Below are 14341 nucleotides of genomic sequence, written 5' to 3' on the forward strand. Positions count from 1 at the left end.
CTGAGAAGCTGTTGCCGCTGAGAGCCCGCATTTGCCTGTGTTACCAAAGTCATCGTGATCGCTATTTAAGGCCGCTTTGGCTGAGGAGCTGTTGCTGCTGAGAGCCCGCATTCGCCTGTGCTACCAAAAGCCTCGCTATCGATATTGTGGGCCGCTGCAGCTGAGGAGCTGTGCCTCTGAGTGCCTGCATTTGCCGCCCTACGAAAATCATTGCTATCGCTATTGTGGGCCACTTCAACTGAGGTGCTGTGCCGCTGAGTGCCTGCATTTGCCGTCCTACGAGAATCATAGCGATGGCTATTGTGGGCCGCTGCAGCTGAGGAGCTGTGCCGCTGAGTGCCCGCATTTGACGTCCTACGAGAATCATCGCAATCGCTATTGTGGCCTGCTGAAGCTGAGGAGCTGCGCCGCTGAGTGCCGACGCTAGTCCCCACTTTGAGGATTTTGTTACCACCTGCGTGTGCCGCTGGGTGCCCTGCCTTTAAGCCCTGTCCCAGGATTACCTTGAGTGCACGCTGCGGACCGCTACAGCTGGGAGCTGTGGCCACTGCAAGTCCGTCTGTCATCACCGCAGCTTCCTTGTGAGGCTGCGTGCCGTGGCCTTTTAAATCTTGTGCACATCCATGTTGCGTGGATCCCGGCCTTGAACTAAGTTCGTTCCACACGCTTTTTGAGTGAATCTGTAATTATGTGCATTGTGGCTCCTTGAGGGCTTTTAAGCCTCAAGTTCAGTCTATATAAAGATAACTATTTTCCTATAACTGCTTGTGGTGTCCGTTTGTAGCGTCTTCCCTGCGTTATTGTGTATGGTCATAAATGCTTCACACACTGCCTCTGAGATAGGCCTGTCTGCTTGTGTTACGTTACAACAAGGTTGAGCAGGGGTTATCAAAAGGTGTAGCCCCCTTACTCTGACTTAGGAAGAAGGATCCCTATTTGGACCTCGGCGCCAGCCGCTGCCAACTAGAGGTCCCCAGTTCTAACATTGGCGGTCAGCGGTGAGGATCAGGACTTGCATTTATGATCCACATACAATTACTGGTGGACGCTACTGGTGAGTGTAGGCCTAGGCGCAACCACATATGGCTTGATTTAGTTCTATTGTTTATTGTAATTGTCAGTTATGTCTACAATGGGTAGGCCAAGGTCCAATCCTTCGGATGATCTCATCTTTGAGGAGGACAGGTTAGAAACCTACACTGCCAAACAGCTAAAGTCTTTTTGCAAGCAATTCACAGTCCCTGTTGTGGGTCTCTCTAGGAAGGAGGAGATCAGAAGGGCCTTAAGGCCTGGTTAGAAGCGAGAGAGTGTGCTAGGGATGAGGGAGAGAATGCTGGAGGGCAGCAGGATGACAAAGTGGATTTAGTGGGAGGTAAAGCACTTTCCATTCCAGGAACTAGTGTGTCCTCAAAGGGACTGTCTCCAGAAGAGATGGAGGACAGGGAGAGGGATAGGAGGCATAGTTTAGACATGGCCAAATTGGAAGGTCAAAAGGACCTAGAGAGTAAAAAGTTGGATATTGAGAATAACAGGTTGGCATTTGAACTTGAGAAAATGAAACTTGAGCATCAGAGAGTACTGAGGGAATTAGAGATCAAGGATAAGAGTCTAGAGATCTCCCCCTCTGGTGGCAGCATCATACCTTTAGTGCCTACTGAGAGTAGAGTTTACATACCCGTTGATGTCATTAAGGACTTCCATAAGAGTGAGGATATTGGGCAATGGTTTGCCGCATATGAGATAGCCATGGTGTCCCACCGGGTCCCTGAGAAGGGTTAGGGAGCGGGGTTGTGGGGACGCTTTGTGAGTGATGGGAGGGATACCCTGCTGGATCTGCCTGAAGAGAACAGGATGGTGTATGCCCATATGAAAGAGGCCTTGATGAAACAATATGGTTTGACCCCAGAAATGTGCAGGCAGAGATTTAGAACCTGTAAGAAGTTAGAGGGTACCACTTGTGTTGAATATGTGTCTTTTTTTTTGCAGAGCAATGGATCACTGGGTAAAGGGTAGCAAGTTGAAAACTTTTGAGCAATTGCATGATTTGTTTGCATATGAGCATTTATCTAGTTACTGTTTTCCAGAGCTACACCAGCACCTAATTGATAGCAAGCTAACTCATCCTAGGAAGCTTGCTGAGAAGTCGGACCGCTGGGTGAGCACCCGGGTTTGCAAGGGTCCGGTGGGAGGCTTTGCCAAAGGTGGGCAGGGTCCCCAGCAGAGAAGTGGGGGGACAAGGATAAACAGAGGGAGTTCCAGAGAAGGTCCCAAAGTAATTCCCAAGGGAACCAAGGAGTGGTGTCCCAGACTCCCCCTGAGAGGATGCCAGTGCCCCCGACAGTTAGGCCTGTTCAGAGGGGGCCTCTTACTTGTCTTAAGCATGGTCAAGTGGGCCACAGGTATTATGATCCCCAGTGTCCCCAGAGGGACTCCAAAGCACCACCCCGTGCGCCCCCTTGCCAGATTGCTAGTGTAGCCCTGGGAGGGGAGGATATGGATACCCAAGGTAGGTGGGATCCTGTAGAATTGACCCTTGTCTCGCTAGGAGACTTTGAGAAGGTCCCTAACCCTAGGCAATAACATTAACAATAAGAAGTACAGGCAGTGGGTGACAACCAATGGCCAGAGGTTGGAAGCTCTGAGGGACACAGGAGCTAGTGTGACTGCTGTCAGCTCCCGGTTGGTGTCCAAAGAGCAGGTTGTCCCCCATGCATTCTGCCCAGTAGTGTCAGCAGACAACTCTGGGAGCCAGTGTGAGGTGGTTCAAGTTACCTTTGAGTGGGGGGGGTCTCAGGCACTCTTCCAGTAGCTGTGAGGCCAGCCATGCTGGTGGACTGTCTGTTGGGCAACGATTTAGAGAACTCCCCGTGGGATACGGTGGAGAGGAAATCTCACTTGGAAATGTTGGGTCTGCTTGAGTGGGCGTTTGCGAGCACTCGGTCCATGGCAGCCAGTCAGGATGTTCAGAAGGACCTGAAGTCTGAAAGTATGGCCCAGGCCCCTGCCTTAAAGAGAAGGGGTAGGGGGCCCGGGAAATCGGCCCCCATGGTTCCCACGGTCCAGGAGGGAGCAGACCTTGAGGGGGATGCCCTGGAGCCTACAGGGGAACAAGTCGCCAAACTGGGCGACCTGCCAGAGCTGACCCATTGCCAGCAAGAAGGGGGGGTCCACCAGGGAGGAATTTTGTGAACAGTAGAAAATGTGACCTTCTCTTGAGTGGCTGCGGCGACAGGCTGCAGCCCAGGCAGAAGGTGATCAGTGAGGGTCACATCTGATCTATTGGGAGAATCACCTCCTTTACAGTGAGCCTAAGGTTGCTGAGCCTGGGTCAGCCCGTGTGCTGGTGGTACCCCAGTGCTTTAGAGCCTTCCTACTAGGATTGGCTCATGATGTGTCATTGGCCGGACATCTGGGGCAGACCGAGACCTTCAAGAGGCTGGTCACCCACTTTCATTGGCCCCAGGTATGCAGGAGCTCAGATGCTCACTGCAGGACATGTGAAACTTGCCAGGAAAGTGGGAAGAGTGGGGGGAGATCAAGGCCCCACTCTAGCCCGTTCCAGTTGTCAGTAGCTCATTCGATCGAGTGTGCATTGACATTTTGGGGCCCCTGGACCCCAAGACAGCCATGGGCAACAGGTTCATCCTGGTCTTGGTGGACCATGCCACCCGGTACCTGGACGCCATCCCACTCAGGACAGTGACAGCCCCCATGGTGGGACGTGCACTGATGTGGATTTTCTCCCATGTGGGGTTCTCCAGAGAGGTGGTGTCTGATAGGGGTACTAACTTCATTTCCAAATATATGAAGTCCCTGTGGGAGGAGTGTGGGGTAACTTACAGTTTTACAACTCCTTACCACCCGTAAGGTAATAGGCTGGTTGAGAGATTCAACCAGACCCTTAAGGGCATGATTATGGGCCTTGCGGAGCCTATGAGGCGTAAGTGGGATATCCTCCTGCCATACCTGCTGGTTTTACTGTGAGGTGCCACAGAAGTCCTTAGGGTTCAGTCCCTTTAAACTGCTAAATGGTCACCCGGTAAGGGGACCTCTGAGTCTGGTCAAGGAAGGCAGGGAGCAATCTCCCAGGAAACCTCCCCAGGATGTGTTTAGTTACATGCTGGCCTCCAGGAACCAGACTCGGCGTTTCAGAAAACTTGCTGAGTCAAATCTGGAAGCCAGCCAGGAAGAGATGAAATGCTGGCACGATCAGAATTCCACTCTGATTGAGTTTCAGCCGGTCAAAAGGTTTGGGTCATGGCCCCAGTGGAGTCTTGTGCACTCCAGGATAAGTGGACCTGCCCCTTTGAGGTGGTGGAGCGCAAGAGTCCTGTTACCTACATGGTGGACCTGCAGTCTCCCAGGAACCCCTTGCGGGTCCTGCATATTAACCGCCTGAAGCCCAACTTTGAGAGGTCTGAAGTGGGCATGCTTCTGGCCACAGATGCTGAAATGGAAGAGGAGAGTGAGCCTCTTCCTGACCTGTGTGCAGAGGAATAAGATGGGTCAGTAAAGGGTGTGGTCATCTCCACCATACTGACCCATGAGTAGCAGAACAATTGTCACCAACTTTTAGGGGAATTCAGTGATCCGTTCTCCCTGGTGACTAGTGTCACTGATTTGTGCGTCCATGACGTAGACCCCGGGGACAGTCCTCTTGTCAAGCACAAGGCTTACCGAGTGACTGACCGGGTCAGGGTATACCTTAAGGAGGAGGTTTCCAAAATATTTGTTTTAGGGGTGGTTGAGTCCTCTAGCAGCCCTTGGTCCAGCTCATGGTCCTGGTACCAAAAGCTGCAGCGCCTGGTGCCACCCCAGAACTTCGGTTCTACATGGACTACCGAGGTCTCAATTCAGTCATGAAGACTGACGTGCACCCCATCCCCAGAGCTGATGAGCTCATAGATCGGAGCTCATAGATTGACTAGGGGTTGCGCGGTACCTCAGCACGTTTGATTTGACGTTGAGGTATTGGCAGATCGCCTTGACTGATAAGGCAAAGGAGAGGTCAGAATTCTCCACACCAGATGGGCACTAACAGTTCTGAGTGATGCCCTTTGGGATGAAGAATGCCCCTGCCACCTTTCAGAGGTTGGTCAACAGGGTGTTGGTTGAGCTGGAACATTTCAGTGCCGCCTACCTAGATGACATTGCAGTGTTTAGTTCCTCATGGGAGGACCACCTGCGCCACCTCTGGGAAGTGTTGTGGCACTGCGAAAGGCAGGCCTCAGAATCAAGGCAAGTAAGTGCCAGATTGGGCAGGGTTCTGTTGTGTACTTGGTACACCAGGTGGGGAGCGGCCAGGTGGTGCACCTAAAGCCCAAGATTGAAACCATCCTGGCTTGGGAGCCCCCAAAGACCCAGACACAGGTGAGAGCCTTTTTAGGACTCACAGGTAATTACAGGAAGTTTGTCAAGGGGTATGGTAACATTGTTGCACCATTGACTGAGCTGACTACTAAGAAGCTGCCAAAGATTGTGAACTGGACTGACACCTGTCAGAAAGCTTTTGACGCCCTAAAAACTGCCATGTGCACGGCACCAGTATTTCAGGCACCCAACTTTTCAAAAGAATTTGTTGTTTAGACAGCGCTTCCGAGCATGGTGTGGGGGCCGTTCTGTCACAGATCAATGAGGAGGGCCTAGACCAACCTGTAGCCTTCATTAGTGGGAGATTACTTCCACGGGAACAGAGGTGGAGTGCAATTGAGTGTGAGGCATTTACTGTGGTCTTGGCACTGAAGAAGCTTAGACAATACCTGTTTGGGACTCACTTCCGGGTTCAGACAGACCACCGGCCCCTCAGATGGTTGATGCAGATGAGGGGAGAGAATCCAAAGTTGCTGAGGTGGTCCATTTCCCTACAGGGTATGGACTTTACGGTGGAACGCCGCCCTGGTACAGAACACGCCAATGCTGATGGTATGTTCAGATTTTTCCGCCTTAGTGATGAGATATCCCAAGTGGGTGGGTAGTTCTCCCCACATTTCAGCTGGAGGGGACGCGTGTTAGTCCTGGCACCATTGGCGTGGGTCTCCCTCCCATTTTTCGCTTTTGTCTCCTCTGTGTTTGCTGGTTTTAGATGCTCTGGGCGCTGTTCCACTGCCATTCCGTGCCACAGCGCGAATGCTTCCTATGGTAAATTGACTGTATGAATTGATATAATCCTAACTGACCAAAGGGACATGATAGGAAAGTCTAATTTAGTACGCTTGAGCTCCAAATATGAAAGTGCATCTTTTAGTGACGATTATTTTTATATTCTGTAATTGAAAATACTGGCTGTCTGGTTTTGGAGGGTCAGGGCAGGCTGAGCCTGACCTGGATTGAATAGTGAGATCAGCAGTGGAGTATGAGGAGGGGTGACCCTTTGATCTGAGCAGGGATGTGCCTGGCAAGGTGAATGATGGTTCCACCTCCCACTGTGCATCTGATGGCAGACACCCTCTTCCTGAAAGGCAGGATGCAGCCTTGTAAACAAAGTGCTACAGGACGACCCCAAACTGGTTCTGGCTGGGTTCAGTGATTTGTGCCGTTTTTTTTTCTTTTTTTTTACATCAAGCAAAATGTTTAATGTCAACACAGTATAATAATATTCCAAATGTTAACTGCTTCTAACAAAGACCACTACGCTTTAGTTGCGTCTGAAATTAATGACGGAATTTCAGGTCGAGACCATGTTAATTTGACAGACCATTCGGCTAAGTCAATTCTACAGAGCAGCGAACATTACCTCATGTTGTCTGCCCTCAGATGGAACAAACTCACATGGACAGGGGGGTGTACAGGTTGCCCTGGATTCATGCCTGCCATATTAGATTCAGGAGAGGAGCTATCAGGCTTGGTGGATCAGTCTGAAAGGGCCTAATTATGAGAGGGTTAATTTTGTTTCCTCATTGGAAATTCCGGCGCACTCATACTGAGGCCGTAAGATGGCATTTGGGCCCTGTTTTCAAGGTGATTAAATCATAATAAAGGAAGCTTCATATTTGTGATCCATAAGGAGGACTCTGCATAGGCTCTCGCCCCTCAAAGCATTTCCAAAGATATGTGTGATTCTGTAAACTTGATCCCAATTCCGCCTGCTGCAGAAACGGCTGCTATACTGATAAGAACATTTAAGTATAGGTCCTTCTAACCCTGATGTAACATTTACCGTTATGGCCCCTCTTCGGCCTGTATTGTTGGTAAAATAAAAAATAAAAATAAAAAGTATATGTCCTTGACCACCAGAACCTCGCTACATCTGACATCACTTCCCTGGATCTAGGCCAATCCACTTCACCCAGTATGACCCCTATGCATTAGTGCTTTTTTTAAGTATTACTCAACCACCAGAAAACTCAGACCACAAAAGTAATTATTTTTGTGGTTTGTATTTTTACCTTTGAGTAATAAATGATGGTGGGCATTCCATTTGTTCTGAAAGGAATGCATATAATCTGTTTTTGATCTTCAGTTATCGTCCATCCAATTTAAACACCTGTTTTTGGAGTGCAGGAAACAAATGTAGTAGGAGTAAACCATATAAACACACAAACAAGCTAAAGCTTTCTAACATACTTTCAAAAAGAAATGCTGTCTAAAGTAAGAAGTAACATTTTCTGAACAGAAGGTCCACGATAACATACAATCGATACAGACTTCTGGACCTTCTGCACAGTTACACCACACAACAAATGGGCTGGGTGCCTTTATGGACTTCATAACCTGACAACGGTCAAGTCCTATGCGTCTTCCAGTTTATTACTCCTCGGTTGCCAATACCAAGGCATTTCTCTTCTCCATGTGTGGCACCACAGCCTCATTGTAGAACTTTTCCAGCTTCGGTTCGGTAGCCTCCCAGAACTTGGCATCAAACTCTACAGGGGCAATGGCTGTCTCCTTTTTGGTGTACACCACAAAGTCTGTCTTCTTTAAGCCAGTGGTTGCCATCTGAGTCTGAACCTGTGTGTAGTAGGGGTGGTCCTTCTTGAAGGCATAAGAATCACCATTTGGGGTCAAGCAGAATGTGTCATCTTTGCACGCATCCCTTATTGTGTGGTCTTTGTGTTTGTATGGGCACTTAACCTCCAGGCGGCCAACAGGTTTTCCAGTTGAGTGGTCCTTGACAATGCCATCCGGGCTGGCAGCCAACCAGTTCTTCCCTGGATGGACGAAGAGGCCACAGTCTTCCACTCTGACGCCCCCACTGTGGTTCCTAGACTTCATGTGCTCATACTCCTGGACTGCTCTCTTTTCGTTTCTAATCCCCCATGACATTGCTGTGGTTTGTATGTCAGAGCTCTGAGTCACCACTGCATTGAGGTAAGACTGTGGGACCTTGGAACTCTTGCCATTTACAAACTTGCTGTTGGCGATCTTGTGCGCCATAGAGCCTATGATGCGGTTTTTGTGCCATTCATGCCATTTAGGGTTGTCTCGCTGACCTCGTGTTTCCTTCTTGATATCGTTAATTGCCATCTCCAAGCTCTTGTGCCAAGTAAAGAGTGGTTCTCCTTGTCGACCCTGTTTTGCTGGCATCTTCCCAGACGTTATTCAGTTCGAATGTATCCTTGTATCAGATTGGCCACTGCTGGCAGAAGTGCTGGACGGTGTAGCCTTGGAGGCATTTGCTACTCTGGCTCTACTTTTCCCTCCATCGCTTGCCGATAATCTAATGCCTGCCCCCTGATTGTTGGTCCTGTCACCGTGGATGAAGTTGGTGGTTGCTGCATATGAATGTGGGGTAGTCTTCCTGGAACCTTGGTCACTCATTGATCTGACTGTCTCCTTAGCACGAACAGTTTCAGCCCTGGCAGAGGGGGCACTACGAGGTATGGTCATTGTCTTAGCCCTGGTCGACGATGGGGCTGATCTGGAAGTTGCTGGTTTGGGTGCTGGGGTACTTGCACCCCCCATATGGACTGAGTGTCCCCCAGTTGTGGAATCTTTTCTTGGTCTGCCCATTCTTGAAGTTCAATTCTGCTGCTGGCCTCCTGCCTCAGTACTACCCTCTGCCCTGCTGCTGGTGTCCTGCTTCTGTGACCCTCTGGAGCCCCAGAGAGACTCCCTCCTCTTTATGCTGGAGTTCCCCTCCCTAAGTTTCACTTCCCAAACAAGACTCGGACATGCCTGCGCTCCCTGGTCCTCCGCCCCGCGCTTCTCTCCTGGCACCGGTTCAGAGTCAGAGTCTCCTCCCTCAGCCCCGTGACACCTCTCGGCCCCGCTCCCTCCCTGCCTACCCTGCCTCTTCCTCCTTTCCTGGGGCACGAGCTTCCGATTTGTGACTTTTTGAGAACAAAGACTTTTGGGGTATAAAGATCTGTGCTAAAACCCCTACACAGTATGTTACTTCTGGATGTCAAGACGAACCTCTGTCCGTGTAACTAGAGGGAAACAACTCTGAAATGTTCATCCTGAAGCAACTACCCAAGGGCCTGATTTGAGCTTGCCTCCTGCCAAAGTCTCAGGGACATTAGACTTCACCCATCAGCCGTCGGATTCCCATTTGAGGGGGATTCTACTCGCAGGTGAGTCCTCTGTTGAGAATTCCAGAGCCTCTGGTTCTACTGCGGGGAACGCTGGCTAAAATTCATTGCATCGCTATTGTGGGCCGCCGCAGCTGTGGAGCTGTTGCTGCTGAGAGCCCGCATTTGCCTGTGTTACCAAAGTCATCGTTATCGCTATTGTGGGCCGCCACAGCTGAGGAGCTGTTGGCGCTGAGAGCCCGCATTTGCCTGTGTTACCGAAAGCATCGCTATCGCTATTGTGGGCCGCTTTAGCTGAAGAGCTGTGCCGCTGAGTGCCCGCATTTGCCATTCTACAAAAATCATCGCTATCGCTATTGTGGGACGCTGCAGCTGATGGGGCTGTGCCGCTGAGTGCCTGCATTTGCCATCCTACGAGAATCATCGATATCGGTATTGTGGGCCGCTGCAGCTGAGGAGCTGTGCCGCTGAGTGCCCTAATTTGCAGCCCTACGAGAATCATCGCAATCGCTATTGTGGGCTGCTGCAGCTGAGGAGCTGTGCCGCCGAATGTCTGCACTAGTCCCAAATTCGATGATCTTGTTACCACCTGCGTGTGGCGCTGGGTGCCCGCCTTTAAGCCCCGTCCCAGGATTATCGTGAGTGCACGCTGCGGACCATTACAGCTGGGAGCTGTGGCCGCTGCGTGTCCGCCTGTCATCAACGTGGCTTCCTTGTGAGGCTGCATGTCGTTCCCCTTTAAATCTCAGGTACATTGTGCATCACCGGGTCGCTTGGACCCCGGCCTCGAACTGTTTGTTCCACACACTTTTTGAGGGCCTTTATTGCTTTTGAAATGAATCTGTAATTATATGCATTGTGGCTCCTTGAGCGCTTTTAAGCCTCGTGTTCAATCTATATAAAGATAACTATTTTTCTATAACTGCTTGTGCTGTCCGTTTGTAGCGTCTTCCCTGCATTATTGTGTATGGCCATAAATGCTTCACACACTGCCTCTGAGATAGGCCTGTCTGCTCATGCAACGTTACCACAGGGTTGAGCAGGGGTTATCAAAGGGTGAAGCCCCCTTTCTCTGTCTTAGGAAGAAGGATCCCTTTTTGGACTTCGGCGCCAGCTGCCAAGTAGAGGTCCCCATTTCTGACACTTGCCAACTGAGATCAGATCAAAACCTTCCACTACCTCCTTTAAAAAACTGGTTATAAGACTGCTAATGCGCTGATCATGCTTGTGTGCTTTGTTAATAACCTAAAACTTGAAATATTTTCACTGATGTTGTATGATATGTTCTCACAGTCTTTTTGTTCTATGCCTCGATAGCTCCTTTAACTGCATCAACTGCTGATTTTTGCTATTCCGTGATGCTCATCGCACATCTTGGTAGTTTCTATGTGTATGATGCTTTACTCGTAGCGCTCTAGGGTACCTCTGATACACCCTACTCCTTATTGGTGAATGTTTTCCCACAGGTTGTAATCTCACTCACCTTCTTTATGTTCGGTATAATTGCTGCTGACAACACTGTACAACGCTCTGATACCCCTTTCGGGACTTGTTCGCGCTCTATAAAACTTTTCAAATAAAATAAAAGGGTCACTATATCTATAGGTCACTACACTTAAAACTTATGAGTCACCCCTATAGCAGGCCTTATCAATCCTTATCAATCCTGAAGGCAGGGTGCTGGGTTTTACATGAGAGGGTGCCCCTGCATTCGCAGAGCCTCTCTGCAACCTTCAGAGACCATTCCCCCGGGTTGTCTGTGACTCAGCTGGACATATAGGTAGAGGTGCATTATAACCTTGCGGTAAATGCTATCTCAAAAACGGCTACATAGAAACATATCGTGTTTGGTATCAAACACCTATGAATCATACCTACACAGCGAGCTTCGTGGGATTACTGGTCTATCCGGTGCCAGCCTTCTCGACCCAGACAGGACAAAATGGATGCTGCCGACCATAGACACATTTCTGCCCTCCTACTGCTGAGCCAAGCCAAGCAGAGGAATAGGCACAATCGGCATCCTATAACAAAAACAAATGGAGGAGTGCCCCCTGAGGGCGAGACCGAGAAAGTCTCTGCGTCTGAAGCTTAAGGCTTACTCAAGCACTTGTGCCCAACCTTATCATAGGACATAGCATGTCCTTTTAGAAGACCCCTCACTCACCAACCTAGTTGGGGACATGTTTCATCATCGGGGTCCCACCCCGAAGGCCGAGTGCCAACAGGGTGTGCTGCGACACCTGATTACAGTGGAACGGGTATTTTTTCTCTTGTTATATGTGCAGTGATAAAAAGGGGTAAGTGGTTTAAAAAAGGGGCCAGGTCTACTCACTACAAGACTTTATTCCTGAGTGACTGGACACCTTGGTAAAAGGACTGTAGCACCTTTGTCTAATTAAGTAGACTTCGGTGTTAGAGACATATAGTGTTGATAAAATAGCGACGTGTGCTATGTGATTTCAATTAAAAGTCTTAGGTCTACATGTTTCAACCTCTTGTGATTGTGGGTTTTCTTCAGGACCAAAAGGAAAAAGAGAAGGACCTGGGTGGTATGCACACGCTAAGGAGCGCCCTGCCCTCGGTCCGTGGTGAATGGGAACACAAAATTGTTTCCCTATACAAAATGTAGTCTTCTCCCCACTCTGGAAGAAAAACCTGTGAAGAAAAAATTATTTTTGGAAAAGGGTGGTTGGGGTCACACAATACAAAACAAACATTGGTTGTACATATAACATATAAACGTTGGAGTAGATGAAAGTACATCTCCTCGTGGTAGGTAAACACAAAAGGTTAATTAACCATGTCGATGTTTGCTCCATTCACGGTATATCCAGCCCTTAGGATCAGTGTATGGCTCAGACCCTGATACTTTTTTCACAAGGCTGTGCGGCTGTATAAGCCTATTGATGGGAGAGAGTCTTACGACTATATAGCCCTACTGAATAATACAGTGTGTTTGCGGTACGAATTGTGCAACTTAAGCATATCGTGGTGAAAAAACGGCTATTGAGGGAGGTGAAAACGTCTCACAGAATACCCATGCACGCCACATTTACTTATCCCTGTATAGGATCGGATAATTTGTATGGTCAGATGTAGCACGACGGCATATGGATATTTGTAAAACATTCAGCTTACTCATAAAGCGGTAAGTCTCCGCCTCATGGGCATTCGTGGTCCAAAGGCGATGCTCGCGTAATCTAAAGGGTAACGGAGAAAACACGAGCGAAAAAAGCGATGAGTGCCAGGACATCATCTCGTGCGTGTAAACAAAATCCAGTGAGATCATGTGAGATCTGACTTACTTGCGGCTTCTGTTCCTCAGGATGGTAACCTACTTGGTTCCACATGCAATCCGCCCCGTGGTAATCCCTCACCCTCAGTGCGGGAGGGTTCAAATAGTTTGGAGCTCTGCTTCCTGGAAGGGGTGTGGTCAGGCCGCTCACGTGGGTCTCTCAGCCAATCAGAGAGTTCTCGTATCAAACTGAGGCTTGGAACTCAGTTTCTAAGACAACCCTTGGCGTTTTGAGGAAGACTCGGAAGCGCCTTTGTATACTTAGGATGAGTTCTCGTGTCAAAATGAGGCTTGGACCTCGGTTTCTAAGACAACCCTTGGCGTTTCGAGGAAGACTCAGAAGCGCCTTCGTATATTAGGATAAACAGACCGGATTTGCTTACGTTCAGGTCCCCCCCGGTTGTGTTGTATAGGATCGGAAACGGACGCCAGGGTAGGGTCTCGGCTAACTATTAGAGGGAGCACTGAATATTGCGGAGTGTAGTCAGAAAAAACATTAATATGACTATGTTGGCCGTGGTGCAGGTTACCAGTCTGGGGTATGATCAGAAAAGACATTAATATGACTACGTTGACCGTGGTGCAGGTTACCAGTCTGGGGTATGATTGGTTATTAGTGATGCCCTCTTTACCCCATGACTGAGTTCCAGGGGATATTGTCGTTAAGACCAAACTTGTGGGTTGACAGCCTATAGACCCATCTCTGTTCCTTTTCAAAGAGGCGTTGAGTCAAATTGTTCCCAGGGCCTATTTGTTCGATGATAGTCCATTGTAGGTCGTCAGGCGTATGTCATGTTGTTAGGTAGTGTTCTGTCAATCTGGTCATGGACTTCTTACACCTGATGGTGCTCCTGTGTTCCCCTATACGTAGCTTGACCCTTCTGTTGGTCATACCAACATAGTGCAGATTGCAAGGGCATCTCCCAGACAGGATTTAGTGTATTGGGGCTGGGTGGGTACACTCTGAGAGTGCCTGAAAGTCTGGACCTGGGGCACATTTGGTGTCCCTGTGCATAGTCCAGCTCAAACAAGTTCTGGGAGCCATTGGCTCCTGCTCTGGCGCGAAACTGGACAAAGGACATGGAAGTAAGCTCCCCTCTGTCCTGCCCCTCCCATAGGAGGAGCCCCATAATCCGTCCAACCCTCGCCTCTGGGTACAAAAGGGCTTACTTAACTGTAGCTCTTTACATTTTACCTGGACAAGATTCTACAAGAAGAAACCACTGACCTTCGACCGTCTAGACACTCTGGACTTTGACTTGGCCGACTTTATCTCTCTCTCCGTCCAAAGCTTTGTCTGTGCCCATGCTCCGTACAGGCTCCATGCAGGACCTGTGGTGCACTAAGGACAACTGAAGAATCTCCCTTGGGGTGAAAGAGTCACTCCCCTGCATTCGCAGGCACCTCAACGCAACTGACCGGTCTGCTGCTGCCAAGCTCCTGCGGACTCTGAAGACTCCAGCAACACAGGAGGTGGGTTACAAAGGTCTCTGAGGTTGATCTGCACTCTCAGCAAGTATGAGGCCAAAATTCCTCGTGGGGACTGCATAACCCCAACCCCTGTGCACCGCAT

General features: G+C 49.4%; 1 protein-coding gene and 1 pseudogene across 8 annotated transcripts in view; both read right to left on the reverse strand.

Moving 5' to 3' along the window:
* LOC144768773 (uncharacterized) overlaps window positions 1-14341 on the reverse strand; it is a 9320023-nt gene that overhangs the window by 5923819 nt on the left and 3381863 nt on the right. The window lies entirely within an intron of this gene.
* On the reverse strand, window positions 7747-8949 carry LOC144766903 (uncharacterized; annotated as a pseudogene).

Source organism: Lissotriton helveticus, chromosome 7, assembly GCF_964261635.1.
Source record: "Lissotriton helveticus chromosome 7, aLisHel1.1, whole genome shotgun sequence".
Taxonomy (NCBI): Eukaryota; Metazoa; Chordata; class Amphibia; order Caudata; family Salamandridae; genus Lissotriton; species Lissotriton helveticus.